Raw genomic sequence first — 22445 nt, 5'->3', positions numbered from 1 at the left:
CCACTTTCCTATATACAAAACAGTCATTTTTCTATCCATACTTCTTGTTATTAAGGAAAAAAAATCACTCTAAAACTAAATATAGAAGGGAACCTATCTAATGACACTATTTCTTTCAGATACCTAGAAACTTAAAAAGTTAAAATATGCTTAGAAATTTGGATCGGGGGATAAGAAATAATTGTTATATCATCAATACCTAGTTAGACAAGAAAATGTTATCACAAACACAAGTAGAAGTGGAAGCAAAGAGTTAACCTTTTATTGGGGTGCTGTGAAAATCTATAACTGAACCCTGGAGCTTAGTAGTATTTTGGATAGAGTTCAACAGCAAAAAGATGCAGTTTTCTGAAAACAAATTGGGATAGGAAAGCTTTGTTTCCTAGTGCCTAAAAATGTCTACAGTTGACTTTTTGCTTATCTCTCTCTGAAATTAAACTTCATTAGTTCAAGTTTAGCCCAACACAAGAAATTTGATCAGAAAACCCACTTTCAGTGTATATATCTCTAAGTATTGCTAGCTTTGTTTTACAGCTTACTGGTTCATGTGGGAGCTAGCCACATTGCTGTTAAAGTTTGAACTGCAGAAACTTAAAAATCCAACAACGCCCAGGTCTAGGGAATTCAAATGAATTTAATTTAATTAGATTTTATTAATCACTTACTATGTGCAAGATAGTGCTAGGTGCTGAGGATATAAGCAGTAAGGCAGTAAAGACAAATTTTTATTACATGGGTTTTTTATTTATTTATTCTTTTTGGTAATTTCTATGCAAACAATTTTGGGAAGGGTCTTGAAATAGAGTAGTTCTTTTGGGCATTTTACCAGGAAAATGCTGCAAACATGAAGTTTGATGATTTATATCCAAACTGACATTGATTTTTTATTTCCTGAAGAAAAAAAATCAATTTTTAAAGAGACTTTAAATTTGAGTGGACTCATCTAAAATGTAACCTAAGAGTTTGATATGACTTTAAAGAGATTAAAAATCTGAATGGACTTTCATTTAAAACATAGCTTAAGACTTTGATATGATTCTTAAGGATTGCAGAATTTAAATCAGGTCCTCTTTGAAGTTCATTTCTGTCTCTGTCTCTTGTTTGTGTGCTATGAATCAGGTAGACCCTAAAATACACAACACCAATGATTCTGATTCTCCTTTCAAATTCTTAAAAATTCAATTGGATTGGCACTCATTATGGACAACTGAGTCAATCCAGACCCATTCTATTGTGCTGTGAATGGTGATTTCTGTTTATAAAGGCACAATCCTGATATAATTTATTTAGGAAGTTAGTAGTCAAGATGATCCCTTCTTTCTTCCAGTAAAGGCTCTCTATAAGAACAACCTAAATTTTTTTTTCAGTATCTCATCATAAAAATTCATTTGAGGATTAAATGTAGTTTTGAGTCTTGTGATAGCATAGGCTTAAGTCCATGTTGCTGATCTAATCAATCAGCCAGTTACATGTCAATTGCAATTTGAAAGAATTTTTCCAACCTAGCTATACTGCAGAAGTCCATTAGTTTTAGCTTTTTAAGTGACTGAAGTGTATTGACCACGCAGCAATTCATCTGTAGACTCTTAGATTAAAAGTGGTTTGGTCTAGAAGGTGTACTAGAAACCATTTAATTTAATCTTCTCATATTCCAAATAAAGAAAATGATGTTCAGAAAAGGGGAAAAACATGCTCAACACCTAGTTTGTACCAGAGTCAGGATTAGAATCCAGTTCTTCTGATTCCATTTACAATATATTTTCTATTGTATTAGGCAGCTTCTCTGATTTTTTCTCCATTTATTGACCTTATTGACAGGTAAAAAAGTCAAACTGATCATTCTGGAGTAAATTTTGTCTCTACTTTAAAAGGTACCTAAATACCTTATGGGCAAACTCTGAATAACATTTCACAATTTAAAACATTGCTATCTTATGCACTATCTTCTCATTATATGTAGTTCTTTAAAATTCACAAAACTCCTCACACAAATCTCAAGAGAGAGGCAATATAAAGATTAATATTCCCATTTTGTGAGTGGGAAAACTGAAATTAAGAGAGACTATGTGAGTTATTCCGAGTCATATTGCTTGTAACCCTCAGAGTCAGGATTAAAACTTACACTTTTGGCTCCCAATTCAGGGATCTTTCCATAATGCTATACCATTTCATCCTACCACAATATTGCAAACACAGTGTAATTTCATTTGATCAATCCTCAGGGATACAGATTAAATGAATCATCAGCTACAATCTGAGCTAATTGCTTAGTGTAATATTATTTGCTGGACAATATATTTTCCAGGTTTCAATTATTGATAATAGGAGGGATATACCTTTATTTATTTAGTCAAAATAGATGAGTAAGGTAAAGGACAATTTACTGGGATTAGGAAGGTATGGTGTTGAATGGGGCAGAAGTTATAAGGAGATATGAGTGAATGAGTTAGAGAGCTTCATTCTTTCATTTGGGGGGAAAATGACACATTTTAATAATTTTCCACTCCCTGGCTAAGCCTATACAAAATAAAGACTTACCAAATGATTCAGTATTTTCATTTTGCCACAGACCCATGAGTTCTAGGACAGGGTTGGCTTTATGAATAGGCAAAGTAGGTGGTGGCCTATGTGGTAAGACTGGAAGGACACCAGGAACCAACCTCCCAACCCACAAAAGAAAATTCCTCATGTCTGAAATTCTTTCATAAAGAAATTAGTGCTTTGGGCTTAACATTTTGTGTCTTATTAAGATGACAGTTTTCCTGGGTGAAATGTAGTCACTATTAGTCAACTAACTTAGCAAAATTTTTCCTGAAAGCAGGTTTTGATAACAGGGGAAGAGAGAAAATACTCAAGACAATGTGGTAGGGTAGAAAGTTCAGTGAACTAGAAGCAAAAGAATTGAATTTCAGTCTCTATTTGGCTACTCATTAACTCTGTGATCCTGGGGAAATTATTTAACTTTTTCTCTCCTCAATTTCTTTTTTTTTTGTAAACTGTGCATAGCACTACCATAGGTTTAGAGAATCATAGAGTTTAGAGATGGAATAATAGCTTCAAGGTCATGTATTTCAACCCCTTGTTCTACAGTTGAGAAAAGTCAGGTTTACGTGGGTCATGGGTCACACAATGAGTAGGCAGAAATTAAACACAGATCTTCCTGACTCCAAATCCAGCATTTTCTGCACTGTGCCTTCTAGCTCTCTATACTGGAAGTTACTCCTAGAAATTAAATGGGGGAAAGTCAGAGGAAGGGAGAAAAAAGAAATTCAAGGGATCTAGGAGTAGCTCCTCTTCTCTTCCAGTATCCTCTCAGCCCACAGGTAAAAGGAAAGCAATTCTCTTTGATGAAAATCATTGTTGTCTTGTCGTGTCCAATTCTTTTTAACCCTATAGACGCAACATGCCAATAGTGTCCATGGGATTTTCTTGGCAGTTACTGGAATGGTTTTGCCATTTTCTTCTCCAGTGAATTAAAGCAAACAGAGGTAAAGTGACATGTCCATCTAGTCAATCAGATTTGAACTCAGATTTTCCTTACTCCAGCCCTGTCTCTCTACCACCTAGATATATTGTTGATGAAGAGTGTGAAGGGAAATTATAGGTTTGTTCAAGGATTTGCAGGTAGTTTGATTCAACTGTATGCTAAAATAAATGTACAATATATCCCATTTGGTACACAAAAAGGCTATCTTACTCAAGGAACTTTCTAAAGGAGAAACAAATCCTCTGCATTCTTCCTGTGTTCTTGGCTGCATTCAAACATTTGCCTTTTTAGGGCTACATGCTTTCCAAAAAACCCAAGTAGCAAAAGTTGATTCAAAAGCCCCAATTCTTCCCCTCACTATCACAAGATGCCATAAATTACCCTTACCATAGGGTTCCCAACTACTTTACATCTATCATCTTAACTGAGAGAATTAACTCATAATAATATTATAGATATCAATTTTCCTGAAGAGAAAACTAAAGCACAGAGAGATGAAATGATTTGCCCTTGACCATACAGCTAAGTATCAGAGAGAAGATTTGAACTCAGGTATCTCCTGACTCTAAGTCAAGTGCACTTTCCACAACTATAACAGCCCGCCTCTCTAGGGAACAATACAGTTTGATAGTTGATTTAAAAGAAAGATTTCATAGAGGGAGAAAGTTAAGCTTAGTAATGTCCCTAGCTGAATATCATTGAACAATGGGTAAGTGGAATGGAAAAGTATTTGTTAAGCTCTTACTATATGCCACGGACTGTGCTAAGGACCAGAAACCCAAAATTAAAAGTGAAACAGTTTCTGCTCATGTAGTAAATGGGGAAGAAAACAAGTATGAGAATTCAACTGCAAGGCAGAAGGAAAGAGTTGGTGGTCTTTAGGGTTGCAGCATTAGGACAGATGGCAAAGTAGATGGTGCCATTTTAAGGAAAGAGGGATATGTAACAGAGAAAAAAAAGATTGAAGGGAGCAGGGAGGAACTTGGGCATGGTAATTGTTTTCAAGCATCTAAATATCTGTCTTGTGGAAAGTAGATGGTTTAGTCTTCTTGTCCCTCAGAAAATAAAACTAGTACCAATTAATGGAAGTTGTGAAGAGGACACTTTAGGTTATGGAACATAGTGATGGATGCATCTAGGCTGCTTTTCTTTCCCATTCCTGGTTAGCCAGGATGTTTCTGCATCCCAGGTGAGTGAAATGTAAGAGAGCACTTAGGTAGTGTCTTGACCAATAGGTCTTGACCAATCAGACAAGAATATTTAGCTCCAACTCCCCTGTAGGCAAAGCTAGTTAGAAAACATATTGTTCATCCTTATCCAAAAGTGTATAATATAATATAAGAAACAATACATGTGCATGAAATGATTATAAATGCTTACAGAACAATATGTTAGTATATGAAATACAATACTGGCTATTAATTTTCTTCATCTCAGAAAATAACAGAATATTCTCAAGGAGTGGATTATTACAACTCTTTCAACATTATTATTAGATTATTACAACTCAAGTCAACTTGAGCTTTAGCCCAGAAGACATTTCTAAAGTTGTTAAGTATGAATTAAAACCTTTACAAGCACTTCTATTTGAGACCACTAGAGTAATCTCAGTTGTTTATGTAGGAACCTCCATTTCTTCTTCAGAGCTTGCATTAGAACATATAATTTATTTTCTAACTCTTGCTAAGAAAGAGACAAAATGAGGTTAGTGGACAGAGAGCTGGCCTTGGAGACAGGACATCTTGTCTATAGCTCTAGAAGAGTTGTTTAACTTTTTGATTACCTCAGGAAATTCTCTTAGGCTATAAGTTCCAGAGAAAGTGCCAACCTTGCTGGTAGAAGAAGTTCTGTACCAGAAATTCCCTGTACCATGGATACAATTAGTTCAATGCCTGTTTTTTTTTCTAAAACAAACAAATAAATAATATATACAAGTTACAGGAAAGTAAATTTCAGAAACAACATCTTACTCATAGAAGAAAGGTACTGTGTTTCAAAAAAAAAAAAGGCATAAAACATAATATAACCTGATCCCCAAAGCCCATTCTTATGGGACTCACTTCTGTCTTGTGGAAGATGAATGTCCCATCTGTAGGTGTGTGTGTGTGTGTGTGTGTGTGTGTGTGTGTGTGTGTGTGTGTGAGAGAGAGAGAGAGAGAGAGAGAGAGGAGAGAGAGAGAGTGAGAGAGAGAGAGGAGAGAGAGAAGGGAGGGAAGGAGGGAGGGAGAGGAGAGAGAGAGAGAGAGAGAGAGAGAGAGAGGAGAAGAGGAGAGGAGAGAGAGAGAGAGAAGAGAGAGAGAGAGAGAGAGAGAAGAGAGAGGAGAGAGAGAGAGAGAGACGAGAGAGAGAGATGAGAGAGAGAGAGAGAGAGAGAGAGAGAGAGAGAGAAAGGAGAGGGAAGGGAGGGAGAGAGAGAGAGAGAGAGAGAGAGAGAGAGAGAGAGAGAGAGAGAGAGAGAGAGAGAGAGAGAGAGGGAGGGAGGGAAGGAGGGAGAGAGAGAGAGTTGATAAGAGCAGGGGAGATTGACTTTTGCAGTTTCCTTGGGTTCTTCAGTCTTTGGGAGGTTTTTTGGCTCCAGCTTCAAGAGAGAATAAATGATACCAACCTCATTTCAAATTTCTGAAGGAAGAATAAGAGTGGGAAGAAAATGACATGAGATGAATTGGCAATCTATATCATGTACCTATTTTCAGAATGCTATACTAGAGATTCTGGAGAATTTTCCTCTTTGGAGGAGTTTGGGGTCAAATGCACGATTCTCTTGGTTAAGCTGAATTACCTCACTTCTAATAGGACAGCTCTTTCACTCTGTCTTGTCTAGTATATATTTTCCTGTGAATATTTCCACTGGTTTCTATTTTGCTACTGACTTGGATAAATTGTTTTTTTTGTTTTTCATTTTTGCTATTTGCTACATGTGTGTTTATTGTAGAACTAGTATTTGTTGGGAAGGGAATTAAGGCTTGAATTATAAGCTTGGGGTTTTCCTTTCCCTGTTAATGAATAGCCATCAGTTTAACTTGAACCTGAAAACTACATACCCTAGATTACTATTTAAGGGAGAAGACAGATATAATTCAAGCCCGCTACCTCTTCTGTCTGGGGAGAGCAGATGATAAGTCTTTGCTCTTCACCTCTTGCTTCTTCCTCTGTTACAGATTAGTCTCCCTTGGAGAAATGTTGGGGGTTATTGTTTACATTGTCTCTATATGTGTCATACATGATTCCCCATGATCCAGCTAGCTAAAAAGGGATTCTGTAGTATAATCACAGAATCATCAACCCTCAAAGTTAGAAGAAAACAAAGAGACCATACAGCCCAGTCCATATCTGAACAAGAATGCTTTGTACAGCATGCTAGCATGGGATCATTCAGCCATTCCTTAAAGACCTCCAGTGAAAAAAGGGAAAGCACCATCTCCTGGATAAGTTCATTCTCTAATTGTTTCTCCTTTCAGGGCCAAACTTGCCTTTTTGAAACTTCAACTCTTTGCTATAGGTTCTGCTTTCTGGGGCCAAACATAAAAAGCCTTATTCTTCTTCTACAAACCAGCCCTCATTTCTCTTCTTGAGGCTAAATAGCCCTACTTTCTTTAAATAATTCTCAAATGACATGATCTCAAAGGTCCTTCACCATCTTGGTCATCCTTCTCATGATGCTCTCCAGTTTATCAATGTTTTTCAAGAAATTTGGTGCAGAAAACTAATTAAGGAATTCTGGATATACTTGGAACAAAAGAGCAGGAATATATAGAATCATAGATTGCTTAGATCTGAATACAACACCTCTCTTAATGCAGCTTAACCTAGCATTAATTTTTTTTTTTGATTTCCACAATAGAATTTTGGCTCTTTTTTACTTTGACTCTTAATGTGTTTACATTGTGCTAATCCTATCCTCCTCCCCAGTCTTTTCCAGATAAACTACGGTCTAGCCATCTATATAGCCATCCATATTCTGCCTTAAGAAAAACAAGGATGCAGGAGGATTTAGAGAGGGATTAATTAAAGAAAACTCTCTGGAAAAGGTGAGCTTGGAGTATGGTTTTGAAGGTAAGGATCTGAGTAAAAGAGAGATATTTGAAGAAGACAATGATGTAGAAAAGCATTAAGTTAGGATTTAGAGCTGAAATTTTCTAGTCCAAATTTCATTTCACAGATGAGGAAACTGAGGCTTCTATTAAGTAAAATGACTTGCCTAAGGTCATAAAGGGAATGATACAGAATGGGGAGGGCAAAGTAAGTTTCATGTTTTATTCTTGGTTTGCTGCAATGTTGTTGCTCTGAGAAGATGAGTGTTGCACTAGTGAGATTTATTTCCTATAGAATCTAGATGCAAACCTCCTTGTTCCCTGATTTCCTCCACTCTGAGGAATAGGGCGAAGGTCCCAATTTTGTGTTTTGAAAAAAAGTAACCATGACAACAGCAAAGTCCATGTAGAGGTAGTAAAATACTTATAAAGCTCACTTTCATAACCTTGCTTTTTTCTTCCAGAATGAATGTTCCTCTCCAGACAATGATATGGCAGTAACAAAGGAGAAACAAATAGGAGGATGATATCTAGCCAACCTGCATGTTCTCCCTGTGCCCTTCAAAGAAATACATGGATCGATGATATGCTAGTTCTTTGCCCTTTGGGTTCCCCCATCCTCACCCCAACCCCACTCACCTAGCTAGTTCAACTGTAGAACATAATCTAAAAAGGCAAGAACAGATGTATGCTCTGTGAAGGGCAAGTGCTCTACAACTTGAATGAATCCATGTATTTAGAAGTAATAATAAACATAAGAATTACTGAAAAGATGTCACAAAAGACAACTTTGAACCCCATTCTTTGATCCATGGGTCAGAGAGTTGGCTATGAGAAACTTAAAAAGAGCTTTCCCCAAGTAGTTTATGATGAAAGTTCTCTTTTCCCTATGTGTCCTTGCAGTCACTTTTCTTCTAGTAGGTGCCCATTCTCTGAGAGCGCGTTCGAATAAGAAACATGGTGTAATGGAAAGTGAATCGGACCTAATTTATAGGTCTAGCTCTGTTAAGGAGACACATAGAATCAGAATATACCCTGTTTTTATGACTGTAGCTACTAAATCTCTTATCTTCCCTAGTGTCAGTTTCCTCACTTGTCAAGTGGATTTATTGAAAGAAACAAGTAAAATTACACCATTTATTTAAAAAAAGTTTTAAAAGGCACAAAGTTCTGCATAAGTATAGGGTAGTTTTATTGTAAGTACTCCTCTGCATGGCCATGTGGAAAGTGCAATGACTAGGGAAGTCAGAAGACTTGCATTCAAATCTCATCTCTGATAATTACTATCTGTATAATCTCAGTCATGTTACTTAAACTTTCTTAGCCTCAGTTTCCTTATCTGAAAATCAAAGATAATAACTAGGTGGCTTCTGATGTCCTTTTAGCTCTAGACCTATGATCCCCTAATCTGGCATACTTCAGGAAAGTAGAGAAAAGTATTGGGGCTGGCCATTACTAATGATTTGCTATTTTTCTAGGAGATACTTGTGCTACATTTAGCAATAAACTGGGCATCAAGTAGATGAAAAGTGGAAAAGGCTATTTTTCTTTTTTCTTTTTTTTTTTTTTGGTATTAAAATAAGATGTTATCTCCATAAATTTTGGGGGGATAACTTGTGAAGGTCCTCTGAAGGGCTCAGAATAAGTCCTTGTCAGGATAAGCAAAAGTCCATGCCCCACATTGGGCACCAAAACTGTAATGTTCTGTTGTCTCCAGAAACTGCTGATCACTCTCTGGGAGGAGATTGAGTTGAGACAGTAGATCTGCCGTCTCAGCTCAATCTCCTGGCCAGACTAACTCCTTGCTCTCTTGCCCTCCTCTTTTATCCTAGTGGAGATTGTAGTAAGAACTCAAAGGGGCTTGTGAGAAAATACTTCAACCAATGAACTTGCTCCTCCCAAAGATTGTGTAAAGTCCTTTTCAGAATTTCAAAGGTGCAAACACCCCCTAAAGGCCCAAATCAAAGTTGTGAATTCTGAGCTAGAGAATTGTTTAGACAACCTGAGTTCTCACCTTGTAATCCTAACAAAAACTAACATATACATTTCTGTGTTTATTATGTATGTAATATATACACTCATATATACATGTATACAGATATATGCATATATGCATACATAAAGAACTAGGTGGATTGATTCAGGAAGAGTTGAGTTCAAATTTGGCCTTTTTTTGTTTTATCCTGGGGAAATCACTTAAGCTTTGCCTCAGTTTCATCATCTATAAAATGGGGGTAATAATAGCAACTAATTTCCAGGGTTATCATTAGGATCACATAAGATATTTGTAAAATGCTTAGCATCATATAAGGCACATAGTAGGTGCTATATAAATATTAACTATTATTATTTATTACTAGAATAACCTGTGATTTCAATGATGTAGAAAACTCTTTGAAGCAATATAGATTAGCATGAGTTCTGCAGTGTTTAGTATTAGAGAGTTCCCTGAAGCACTGAGAAGTCAGGAATTTGTCCCACATCGTGTTGCCTGTATTAAATGCTGCTGGGTAATGCAATGGAAAGAGTACTAGATTTGGAGTCAGGAAGATCTGCATTCAAATACTGACATGAAAACTTGATTATAATGGCTCTCTTCATACATTGGAGACATTGTAAAAGAAAGAAACTTGTTTTCTTTAGTCCTAGAATTCCACATAACAATCAGTAGAAAATGAAAAAAGGCAGATTTCTGTCTTCTATAAATTCACGTTTTCTAGCCATTAAACCTGCCCAAAAGTATGATGGGCTACCTTTTAAGCTAGTGAATTTTTTGATCATCGGAGGTTTTCAACTGGAGGCTGTCTGATCACTTTCCAAGAGCACTATAAAGAAAATTCCTGCAAGGAATTAAGTTAGATGAAGCCTGAGATGTCTTTGCATCTCAGATTCTGTGTTTCTTAATTTGCAACTGGAAAGCATGGGACTATAGTATAATGCATTACATGAGAAGAGCTGAGTTTCAGTCTTAGATCTGACACTTATTCTTCTTATTCTGAGCAAATCACAGACACTTAGAGCCATTAAGGAATAATAGTTGTCCTTTTTACGTTTGTGTTATACAATGGGAATCTCTGTAAAGGTCATAAGCGATCATATGAATGTATTATATTATATGAATGTAAAATACTTCATAATTATCCAAAAGTTATGCAAATATAAGTGATTATTATTTTGTCTCTGAGTTTTTGAGTTGTCCTTAAATCCTTCAGTCTGTGAAGGATATCATTGTTTCCATTGAAAAGCCAGGCTTATTTTTCTTATTTATACTCAATATGTTTTTAACCAAACATAAGTTGGTGATAATAATGCCAGTTGTTCTGCTAAATCTTATGATTGAAGGGGCACATAGGGCTGATATCTTCCAATAATAATCTAATAATAATTATTACATATCCATGACTCTTTGAAAACAAATGACACATTTTTAATTCCAAGCTGTATTAATAACATTTTCTCCATCACTTTCTTAAGTCTATAAATCAACAAGTCTGTTTTATAGCATTAGTAATGACTTAGAGCAGCTCTTAACATGACATACATGTATCTTTTATTGATCATTATTAATTCATTAGATAATTACTAATAGTTCAGAACCTTAATGGAATTTAGATCCTTCCCTTTTCCTCTCTCTCTTCCTGTTTCTCCCTCACCCCATATCCAATATCTTTGCACTCGATCATTGTCTGAGCTCCAGATAAACAGAGATAATTAACTTCAACATTTCATTTCACCTCAACAAATATTTATTAAGTAACTACTGTCTGCAAACAGTGACAAAGAAGTTAGAGGAGTGTTCTCAAATTCAGGAAAACCTGATCTTAAGTCCTGACTCCAGCCTAAATCTTATGACTCTCAGTGCCAGAGTGAGAATTTTCTCACAGATATGCCCCAATGTGCCTCACGTTTGCCCTCACTAAAAAGAGAGAGAGATAGAGAGAGAGAGACAGAGAGACAGAGAGACACAGAGAGACACAGAGAGAGACAGACAGAGAGACAAACAGAGAGAGAGAGAGAGAGAGAGAGAGAGAGAGAGAGAGAGAGAGAGAGAGAGAGAGAGAGAGAGAGAACCCTGGATTTAATGCTGTACAGTGATCCAAAATGTAGACACTTTAGCATAATAATAATGTAAGACACTATGCTAAGTACTCTGGACATGAGAAAAAAAAAACAAACAAACAATAACTTGAGTTTGCACTCGAGGAGCTTAAACTCTCCCTGCAAGATCTGGGCAGTAAGGAACATGCCAATTCAGTTAGTTGTGGTATACATATTAAGCACCTACTGTTTGCAAGGCACCTGGGGATACAAATGTATGAAAAGAACAACCCCTATTCTCAAGGAACTTACTTTATACTGGGAGAAAGAATGTTGAACTAGATGGCAGGTTGACATTGATCAACTCTGGATATGGATGATTTCAATTCTTAGATTTTATATTATGGGATTCTAGCATAAAGACCAAAGTACAAGGGCAAAACTCATTAGTCTTCTAGGTTGGATGAACCAATGAATGGAGAAAAAAGGGTCCAAAACAAAGGAAGGTTGGTCCTTTTTCCTCATTGAGATGAATTTACAAGGAGATCATGGACAATAATGGATATCAATCAAATAAACCATTCTTAGATTGTTGACAACTTCTGGATGTTCTTCAAGGAGAGATGAGGTGTGTTGATGAAGATTTTTAGGAAAGCATGGCTAATAATGAAGTGATTGAGTATTTCCCTTGCATAAGTAAATTGCCTTGATCCTTAAGGGAGGATGAGAAGGGTCTCTCTAAGATTCTAGTATATAACCTTTCCTTTGCAGCTATGGGAGGTCCAATTGTCTGATTTCTACTATACTAGAAGGCCAAAAACTCAGACCCTGACTCACAGAAATGAATTTGCCACTTTTCTGATTTCTTCAGTTTATCTCCTAGTTTCAGTATCCTAAGGAGCTTAGTATCATTAGCAAACTTAGAGATTTCACAGTGTACTCCCTCTTTCAGACCATTTATCAAATTTTAAAAATAAGACTAGATCCTAGCTTCTATCAATGTTAACACTTCTCCATTTAAATAACCCTTTTATACCTGTTCTTCTTTGTTTCCATCTTCAGGCCAGCTTTCTATCCATGACAAAAGAGTTCCTTAATCTATGGTAACTTAATTTTTTCAATAATCTTTGGTGGAGAGCCTTTTCAAAAGAACTAGAACACCTTGAGCCAGAGAAAATAGCTCACAAAGTCTCAGATTCAATCCCTTGAAATTGGCTTCAGAGGCTACTTCTCTATTGAAACTCTCTTGAATGTCACCTATACTCTTCTTTTCAAATCTGACAATTTCTTCTTTAACTTCATTTTTCTTGGTCCTTGGGATATATGACACTATTGACCATTACCTTCTTGAAAGCTCTCCTTATTTGGTGTTGTTACATTGTGAAATGTTGGTTTTTTTGCCCTAATTTCCTTTCCATTCCTCTAGTTTCTATTTTCTCTCCTATCTCCCATAACTCAATCTTCAGTCCTAAGTCTTTATGTCTTGATGCCTTCTCCTTTGGTGGGCTCATCTAGGCTCCCAATTTCAGCTATTTTCTCTACTTCAAAGATAAACCTAGTCCTGAACTTTCCCTCGTAGTCCAATTCTGTGTCTCCAATGTCCTATAGGAGAGATTCTCTCCTGTCACTTTTATACTTAATTACCTACATCTTCTAAATAATCAACCACAAAGTAGTTGACTATTTCATATTCATATCCATATTTGTAATTTTGCTCATGTTATTTCTCTGCCTAGTATAGTTTCCATCACATCTGAAATGCTTTCTCTCTTCTCCATTTATTCGAACTATGCATATCCTTTGCTGTCTTCTGCATTCCCAATTACCTGCTATATATTTTTGATATTTTTTATTACATTTTCCTTAACACTTTTTCATAAAGTCTTCTTTATGTACAATCACATTTGGATAGCCTCTAAAGAATGGCAAAGCTCTCTCCCTACAGGTCTCTGTGAAGTAAGAAGTATTATAGATGAGGAAATTCAATGAAGGAAAATGCTTAAGATCACAGAAACTGAAAATTGGAAGAGAGCTGAAAAGTTATCTAATCTAATTGATGCTGAATGGAAAATAATCCTCTGTACAATAACCCCAACTTTGATTCCTGATAAAATTTTGAGAAGTGACTATTCAAAGGATACATTCAAAAGATATTCGAAGATGGTAATAAGAACCAAGAACCATTAAGAATAAATCATTCCAGATTACGCTCATTTCCTTTTTTTTCACAGAGATATTACACTGGTAATGTCAGGGAATAAATGCCATTTTTTACAGGTCATGTACCAGTATTTGTGCTAAGTGCTTTACAGATACTATCTTACTTGACTGACTAGAAAAAAAAATCCAGAGATAGATGATTTCAGGAATTTTTAAAAAATAAAGTGTTTTATCAAATTCCAAGGACAAGATAGATAGGTAGACAGACAGACAGACAGACAGATAGATAGATAGTTGTTGCTATTAAGTGATGTCTAACTCTTCATGACCCTAATAGGGGTTTTCTTGGAAAAGATTCTGGAGTGTCTTGTTCTTTCCTTCTCCTGCTAACTTTACAGATAAGGAAACTTAAGCAAATAAGATTAAGTGACTTATCTTGGGTTATATAGCTAGTAATTGAGGTCAAATTTGAACTTCTTCCTGACTCCAGGTCTGGAGTTCTATCCATTGTACCACCAGCTGCCTCACAGAGCTAGATGATAATAGTCAGATAGATTTGGAATTGGTCAAATGATAAAAACAAAATGCAGTGATCCATTGTCACTCAGGAATCAGTTCTTCAGTTGAATGCTCAGTAGATCAAGGCTATAAAACATTTTCTACCAAACCTGATGTTTCTATTTTCTTTTAAATAATTAACATCATGTAACCAGATGGTCTCAGGAGACTCAACTCTGAAATTCTATGATTTTTAATACAAAAAAGACAAAGTTAAATAGAAACAGATCTCTCCCATCTCACATATTCTCTGAACACTTTTTGAATGGTCATTAATTTCTTTTATTTAAAGGGGTAACAACAAAAAAGGTGAAAATACTATCTTTGATTGAATAACTTATTACATTCATATACCATAACATTCAGCCATTCCCCAACTGATAAGCATCCATTCAATTTTCAGTTCCTTGCCACAAATGAAATATAGAAAGGAAGGATAGGTTTAATGCACTGGATTTAATAGAGGCCAAAGTCAGACATTCTTAATTGTAGAAGCAGAAATGACTTTCTCTTCTTGATCTCCTTTCTCAGAGAAGGCACTCAATTTCTAGGGTCATATCCTTCCCAATTCAGATGCAGAGGACAAAGGACAAGAGGGTAAGGGGTAAAAAGTAGATCTTATTAATTAAAAACAGTCTGTAGCAGTCTCTCTACATACAACAACCTTTGCTGACATTCTAAAAGCAACTGAAATGGCAGTTATTATATGAATAGCAATTCTAGGGAGAAGCAGGGGATTACATACACAACTACATACATATATACACAACTGTGGAAAATCTACATGGATCAGGATGGTGGTATAATTCCCAAATCTCTACTTATTGATCTCACTTCACCTTCTTCCAGAATTCTCTGTGAACAGTTCCAGGTAGACAAGTCAGTGGCAAAATCTTGGGAAAGCATCTCCATCTTAAATATTCACAGTGTACATGGATTTTGGAGCATGAACAAATATTCTTTAACTTGCTCTGGCCCACTAACCATATAGTAAAAAGAGGAACTTTTTAAATTGTCTGCTGAATAGAACTAGAAAGCATTGAAAAGACACTAACCAGCCAAAACAAGCCCCTTTATCTTTCCTTCTTGATTGTATTTAAAGGAGAGACATACATACCATAACTTTTTAAATAGAGGGAAGGTTTGAACCCTCCCCACCCAGGGTATCTATGTGGCAAGTGAAGATAAGCCTCTATTCTTTGTCTCTTGGCATTTGTTCATTCCCACTTTTAGGCAAAGAAATTGGAATGGCAAGCCACAAGGGGTCTAGAAACCAGTCTATGCCAGATTTTGTAGCCAGTCAAGAGAAGCCTAGAGTAAACTTTTTAATTCAGCATAACTGATAGGTAGCTAAGAAGGAGCCACAATGTGTCACTGTGTTTCCTGATTTTGATACCTGTAGCATTTGTTGGTTATTCCTCATTTAGAAGTAAACTTGGTGGGGTGAATGCCTTGTATAACAACCACTTTAAATCTGAATCTATACCAAGATGATAAAGGGGAGAGTGTGACTCCAGATATTGGGGAGAAATATTTTAATTCTCTTCTTGCTATAGCTTTTTCAGCAAGTATCTCTTTTTAAGAGATGTTAATTGGTTAAATGATACCACAGAACTAATTACTGACAATTGATATTGAAGAACTGATAGCATTTGAAAAAGATAACTCTGTCCTCAGTTGATAAATGGTCAAAGGATATGAACAGACAATTTTCAGATGAAGAAATTAAAGCCATTTCTAGTCATATGAAAAAATGCTCCAAAGCACTATTAATTAGATAAATACAAATTAAGATAATTCTGAGATACCATTTCAAACCTTTCAGGTTGGTGAAGATAACAGGATAAGAAAATGATGAATGTTGGAGGTGATATGGGAAAAATGAGACACTAATATATTATTAGTGGAGTTGTGAAATGATCCAACTATTCTGGAGAACAATTTGGAACTATGCTCAAAGTGCTACAAAACTGTACAAACTCTTTGATCCAGCAGTGTCTCTACAGAGTCTGTACACCAAATAGATCATAAACGATGGAAAAGGACCCACATGTACAAAAATACTTGTACATTTAGCAGCCCATTTGTTGTGGCAAGGAACTGAAAATTGAATGGATGCTTATCAGTTGGAGAATGGCTGAATGTTATGGTATATGAATGTAATAAGTTATTCAAACAAAGATAGTATTTTCACCTTTTTTGTTGTTATTTGCTTGCTTGTTTTTTCTTATGTTTTTTTCTCTTTTAATCTGATTTTGTGTGTGTGTGTGTGTGTGTGTGTGTGTGTGTATGTGCAACATTACAAATATGGAAATATGTTTAGAAGAATTGCACATGTTTTACCTACATTTGATTGCTTGCTGTCTTGGGGAGGAGGCAGGAGAAAGGAGAGGGAGAAAATTTTGGAACACAAGGTTTGGCAAAGTTGAATGTTGAAAACTATCTTTGCATGTATTTGGAAAAATAGAATACTATTAAAATGAAAATATATAAAAAATCAACTCTGGACCCTTAAGAATACCCTAGAACCTTGAAGGGGAGATATAGCTTTGTTTAGGCACAGTGAATCCAGAGTATGGCTACAAAAGGATGAATAAAGAATAATGAAATATAGGTTGTTTGGGAGAGAGGATAGTTAACATTTAGAGGTAGGTGGGATGAGAAAAGGCTTCATGTAGAAGGTGGAAATTGAGCTGCATCTTGAAGTCAAAGACAAATTTTATGAGATGGCAGTGAAAACAGAGTACATTTCCCATTAGTCTTTAGAGTATATTAATTTTTTTTGTGTACATGTAGTATTTGCATTCCTCCCACTCTAACCAGAAGAATATAGACTACTTGAGGGACAGATTTCATCTTTATATGATATCCTGCAATATTCTCATATCCCATCGGATCTGTGCTTTCATCAATATGCATCTCTTTTGAGTAATGCAAATCACAAACCATCTAGTCCATTTGTCCTATGTAACTTTTGTCATATTTTATCACATTCAACAATGTTCATACAAAAAAAACTTTCTCAAATAATCTTAACATCCCAAATGCCAATGGAAGTAGTGAATTATATATTGGTTATCTCCTTATTTTGCCATATATTAGTTCATCTTTTTTGATCATGAATATCCCCGAATAAATCTTTTTTTAACCACTTTTTCTTCATAATTCCTTGAGATTATACTCCAATCCAACCCCTGCTACATAGCAAAATTCTATCAAGTGCCTATTCTATATATGACTTCATTTCAAACCATTAAACAGATATGAATTTGTTTAATTTGAACAATAAAGACAATAACGTAAGAGGAACACAGAACAGTACATCATGAATTGCAAGGTGAATGGTATAAACAATGACTTCTCTGAGAATAAAATGAGAGACCAATTTAGTTGGGAATTATCTCAGAAAATTTCATGGAAGAAGGACTTGAATTGGACCTTGAAAGATGGATAGGATTTTGCTAATAGAAGACAGGAAAACAAATGAAGGAAAATGTTCCCATTTTAGGGAGCATCTTTAGTTTTTTTCCAGCTTCTTATTCTAATCCTCAAGGTAAATCTATAATTCAAAAAGTAATATACACACACAAAATACAACAAAGCATACACAGTCAGGGAAGGGGAGTGTTATTGCTTTATCACTGATTCTTTACTAGGGTATAAGTGATATCTTCTTTTATTGAGCATCAAAATAACTTTAAAGAAAGGGCTTTATTTGTTTTAAAAAAACTATTTCCATATATGAAAGAAAGGTTAGTTTAATTGTGTTTCTGTCAAATCTAAAAACAAATCAAAATTCACATGTAAAGAAAAAAGTGTCTTTAATTGAGACCAAGAGAGTGACAAGCTGGGACACTTCACAGGAAGGAGTACAAAAGATTTTTAATACACTCAGGAGGGAAGGAGAGGAAGATAAATTAACAGGACATTGAATAATTAGCTATTTATTACTTTGGATAAACTGATGGGTCAGCAAATGAGCATAGGGTCATTTGAAAAACTGGAGAGTTAGGAGGAGAGAGAGTCTATATGATGTGGTTGTTAGTCTTTTGTTCTCAAAGATGATCAATGACACCATGACTTAACACCTGAATTAGATTTGAGTAAGACAGAACTGCACAAAGTCATAAAATTCATCACTCCAGAGTCTTAGCCTTTAGTCATTGAATGGCCATTGCCGCAGACAAACTGAGATTTGGGGAAAGCTTTAATTTAGAAAGGCTAAAACCTATATGATGGGTCAGCAGAAGAAGTGGTGGTTTCTGAAAGCAGATTTAACCCAGTTCTATTAGGTCTAAACAGGTCCTGATAGTACAGTCAGGATTTGAACACTAGTGTCACAGTAGCATTGGTGTAAATGTTACATCATTATCAGGTTTACTGAGCGAATAGGGCAATTCAGAGTCATAAAAGGGAGAGATAGTTCAGTTTAGCTTCACGTTTTTCACATCCCTTCCATGTCAATCTCATAGGTTAAGGCAAGTGTTTGGTGGTAGCTATATTTGGATTTTTATATTTTCTATGATGGACAGCAAATAATAATTAGTGACGATATAGTGGAAAGAGCTGGATCTAAAATCAGAGGACCAGCATTCTAATCCCAGATATGCATACACTTATTCTGTGAAATTAAATGAGTTCTCTGAGCTTCAGATCCCTTGGCTATAAAATGAGGAATTACGGGATACCTCTTTAGAAAGATTTCTAGGGGTGTGCCATTGTTCACGGGTAAGTGTGTAGAAACTGGCCACCTGAGCCATACCTTAAAGCAAAGGAAACTTTCTCCTTTGGGGAGTGGAGTGTGGAGCAAAAATTCTGGGAGGAAGAACCTGAAGAGGATGCAGATTTTGAAGAAAAAAAAAAAGAAAGAAAAGAAAAGAAAAAGACCTGTGGTTTAAAAACATAAAGTCCACTCCTAATATCTCACACATAAGAAAACAAATACAAACAAAAATAAACAAACAAAAAACCCACCCACCTTTAGCAAACTGAGAAACTGAACCTCTCCCCCTTCCAAACACAATCCCCCTCAGGCTGAATGTTGAGTTTGTTTGTGGGTTTTGTGTTTGTTTATTTGGTTTGGTTTTGCTTTTGTGATTTTCCCTTCCAGGCTTCTAATCTGGATGTTTCCTTTCACCTGATTTCAATGGAATCAAAATGTTAACAGGTGGAACACAATGTGATTTTTGGAACACAATGTGATTTTGACAGAGGTCCCCTCCACCTGAAGTCCTCCCATCTAGAGACAGCCCTGAAGCCTGTTAGGTAAGAGTGTCAGTGCAAATTCTCTTCCCATTCACAAAGAATTGGGCTGAACGAGTTACATGGATTTTGAGATTTTGAACCCTCAGAAATGGGAGGTTCATACGCTCTTAAGATCTTCTGTGTGTTCTTTTTTTTCCTGTCTGCTTTTTGCCCTCTGGTACTCACTCATTACATACTGTAATGTACTGTAATTATTTGTGTACATGTGTGATTTCTTTTACAGAATGAGTGTGGTCTGAATTGACCCTGACTTCAGTTTTTAGAGAGATTTAATGTAATTCAGTGGTTTTCTGCATAATATAAATGCAAGTCTATAAGCCTCCAACAGAATTCAATTAAATTCAATTTAGCTAACATTTCTTTAGCACTGACTATGTGCTTGACGCTGTTCTCAGCAATGAAGATACAATAATACAAAACAAACCTGCCCACTATGAGCTTCCAGTCTAATTATATTCACAGAAGTATAAAAAGGATACTGTGATTGAGACAAAAGAAAGATTCAAAAAATTTTGTGGATGTTTAACATATATTAGATTACTTGCCATTTAGGGGAGGAGATGGGAAATTTTGGAACACAAGGTTTTGCAATGGTTAATGTTGAAAAATAATCTGTGCATATGTTTTAGAAATAAGAAGCTTTAATATTTTTAAATAAAATAAATATTTGTAGAGATGAGATAGGATAGAAAGGATTTGGGGAATCCAGCATTGTAGGTCAGGAAACTTTCAGGTGTCCAAATTTTCTTTACAAAGAAACAGAACATCACTTCAGAGTGGCAAAAATAAACACAGATTAAAGCACTTGTTCTCCTAAGACAATTTGAGAAGACCCCTAAAAAGACCTGACCTCCAAAGAAGGAAGTTTGGCCTGACTAAAGTGTAAACTCCTCAGGTTGACTCTGAAAAAAATCAACAAACAATAAGCCCTGGGGGTAGTTAAGTTGAAAGGCAGCTTCAGCCTTAGAAATTTTCATCTTGCAGACAGCTTTGGGTCTGACAGGTTGGGTTGGAGAAGATTGAAGGACTTTCCACTGTCATGGGATGCCAAGAACAGCTATGCTAGAAAGACATTTGGTGAGTACAGTAGTGAGGGGCAGAGATCCTGTTGGCTCTGGGCACTTGCAAGAGAGTTCAGTCCTTGGTTTCAATTCTGAAGCATATGTAGTTTGTAGCCACAGGAGCAAGATCATTTGCTGGACAGAATGACTGGGAGCTCTTTCTGTGACTTAGGAGTAGAGAGGACTATCCAAGGTTGGGTCCTAATAAGATAATAAGAAGGACCTGAGGCTTGGGCATCATTCCCCATATCTTGGAACTACAACTTGATTAAACTAGTAGCTGCTAAAATCAAAATAAATAAATAAAAATTAGTAAGTAAAGGAAAAAGAACCCAATCACAGATAGTTACTATAGGGATAGAGAACTGGGTTCATATTCTAAGGAAGATAATAAAGCTTTCTTTAAAAAAAAAAAGCCATTGATTTTTCAACGAAAAATGTCAAATTATCCCAAACACAAATAGAGTACTTGGAAGAACTTAAAAAGGACTTGACAAATCAAATGAGAGATCAAAGAAAAATTTGGGGAAAAAAAAGATAAAAAATAATCCAAGAAAATCAAGACAATTATGAAAAGAAAGTCAACCAACTAAAAATTGGGCATCAAAAACTTAAGGAAGAATATAATTCCTTGAAAATTTGGGCAAGAGGAATCTAATGACATTTCAAGACACCAAGAAATCATAAAACAAAATCAAAAGAATGAAAAATAGAAGAGAAAGTGAAGCATTTCATCATAAAAATAATTTGGAAAATAGATAAAAAAGAAATAACATAAAAAGACTACCTAAAATTATGATTAAAAATTAATTTTGACATAATAATATAAGAAATTATCAAAGAAAATTGCCCTGAAGTTCTAGAACAAGAAGGCAAAGTAGAAAAAGAAAGGATTCAATGATCAACACCTGAAAGAGATCCCAAGAGGAAAACTTAGAGTAATACCATAGTCAAGTTTCAAAGATTCCAGAGTAAGGAGAAAATATTGGAAGCAACAATAACAACAAAAATTAAATATCAATTTATCTACAATAAGAATTACATAAGACCTATCAACTACTATGTGGAAAGATTGTAGATCTTAGAGTACTGTAATCTGTAGAACTAAGATCTGGAGTTATGACCAAGGGTAATTTACCTAGCAAAGTTAAGGATAATTCTGAATTTTAAAAATGGATATTAAACAAACTCAAAGACTTGCAGGTTTTTGTTGCAAAAACCCCAGAACTTAAAGGAAAATGTAACATATAATATCCAAGAAAAATATAAGGTAAACATTGAAGACAAATTATAAGGGATTCAAATTGTTTATTTCATATATGTGAAAATATTAGCGGTACTTTTATGATTGTCATCTTTATTTGCATAGTTTGAAAAAGTCACAGACTGAGCTGAGTATGATGGGGTGATTTTAAAAACTTGTATATGGAGAGATAAAGAGGGGTAATGATCTCATGCAAATGAGGCATAAAAGGAAAAACTGATACAGAAGGAGCTAGTAGAGGGGAGGGCAAGCTTTCATCAAGCAAGGGTGAAAGAGGAAAAAACATATACATATAGAGGAAAGAATATAAAACCCTTCTAAATTCTGAAAGAATTAAGAGGGAAAGGGTTGAAGGAAAGGTTAAGGGAGGGACTTTTAGAGGGATGGGTAGATTTAGAAATAGAAAGGCAATGTAGTAAGTAGAACTAAAAGAGAGGAGTGAGAAGGAATAGAGTAAATAGGCTAAGAAGGATAGTGAGGAAAAATAGGGAGGAAAATACACAAGTAGTTGCAACTAAGAATGTAAATGGCATGAATTTGCCCATAAAATGAAAACAGATAGTAGATTAAAAATATGAATT

The 22445-nt window shown here is 35.5% G+C and overlaps 1 protein-coding gene across 1 annotated transcript in view; it reads left to right on the top strand.

The window, feature by feature from the left end:
• Positions 1-22445, top strand: part of CYP19A1 (cytochrome P450 family 19 subfamily A member 1) — a 62208-nt gene that overhangs the window by 634 nt on the left and 39129 nt on the right. The gene's annotated exons all lie outside the window — the stretch shown is intronic.

Source organism: Sminthopsis crassicaudata, chromosome 2, assembly GCF_048593235.1.
Source record: "Sminthopsis crassicaudata isolate SCR6 chromosome 2, ASM4859323v1, whole genome shotgun sequence".
NCBI lineage: Eukaryota > Metazoa > Chordata > Mammalia > Dasyuromorphia > Dasyuridae > Sminthopsis > Sminthopsis crassicaudata.
The sequence above is the reverse complement of the archived record's forward strand: the minus strand, read 5'-3'. Positions and strand labels throughout refer to the sequence as shown.